This window comes from Saccostrea echinata, unplaced genomic scaffold (genome assembly GCF_033153115.1).
Source record: "Saccostrea echinata isolate AGI-Se365-2 ecotype Australia unplaced genomic scaffold, CSIRO_AGI_Sech_v1 ptg000023l, whole genome shotgun sequence".
Taxonomy (NCBI): Eukaryota; Metazoa; Mollusca; class Bivalvia; order Ostreida; family Ostreidae; genus Saccostrea; species Saccostrea echinata.
The window spans coordinates 13,857,906-13,859,380 of NW_026889772.1; positions in this window are offsets into that span (position 1 = coordinate 13,857,906).

Below are 1,475 nucleotides of genomic sequence, written 5' to 3' on the forward strand. Positions count from 1 at the left end.
ACGATTTGTCGTCTTTAACAAAACAAAAAAATGTTGCAGTGCTTGATGTATTTGCACATTGCCCTAAGTTAAATTTAACATTTCAGCATCATTCTACATAGGTACAGAATGTGCTTATAACAACATTTATTTCCTAGAGTAATTTAATAAATAATCTAACAACTAAGATGGAATAATAAAAATATATATCGTAGATATTTTTCAACATGGAATAATGATTCTTCAAACACGATATGTTAGTTATTAAATTAAAAAACCTGTAACTCCTTCCCTACAAAAAGATAAGTCCTTTCACTTCGGAGTTCCGAATGACAATGAAAACTGAACGATAGGTGAACGCTGAACGCAAGGTGAACGCAAAGTGAACGGAACGAAGAGCGAACGCTGAACGCTTTGTGAACGGTGAACGCGAGCGCACGGTGAACGGTGAACGCAAAACTGTGAACGGAGAGCGAACGGTGAACGCACGGTGAACGCACGCTGAACGAACGGTGAGCGAACGGAAAAATGGGAAAGTAGAACGTTTCAGGGACTGTATAGATTACATTACCAGGGATGAGTGAGGTGAGCGTTTTGACTCTTCGTGGGCCTCTTTACTGAATTAAGATGCACTTACTGCATGTTACATGTTTTATATAAAGAAATAGGAATTCTAGGAACTTTTTTGTGAGCTAGAAGTACGTCATGCATATGAGAACGATGAAAATACCTTCTTTTTATCTGCCGCAGCAACATCTATTTGTGGTTGTGTTTTGCATGTAGAAAGTGCACATGGGGAATTGAAGCGTATTTTTTTTTCTTCTTCTTCAATTAGAATTATTTCTTATTGAGAGCATGCTTCAAAGTTATGAATAAATGATTTTAAAAATTGTAGTAATGCATTATTTTTTGTCAACTTGTCAGATATTAATGTATGATTTTACATTCTCTGTTCTTTTCTTTTTCTTCTTCTTCTTTTTTTTCGGGGGGGGGGGGGGGGGCAGAAAGTGCTCCCAGCCTGGGAGTCTGTGTTGTATAAAAGCAACTAGATACGATCACGAGTTTCCGGAAAATTAAAGTACTTGCAAAAGTTAAGATAAAAAGAAAATGATACATGTACTGATTCTTTCTTTCTTTTCTTTCTTTTTTTTTTGGAATTAGCTGTAAGTGCGAATGAAAGAACAATAATTCTAATAATTCTTGAGACTGATGAAAAGTTCCTCGTTAATTTTTCTTTTTTTTTTTTTTTTTTTTTTTTAGTTTTGTTTTTAAATTAATCAATCATTAATTAATTTATTTATCTTTTAATTTATTTTTAAATTATTATTATTTACTAATATTTCCAATTTTATCCGATTCGCAATGGCCGCTATTTAGGGTCTTTTGTGTGTTTGACATATCCAGACTTCGTACAACAAAGTAGAGCATATAATGGATGTAAAACTACATTGTTAGCGGGAAAGGGGAAAGGAGCATTTTAGATGTAGCATTTTTTT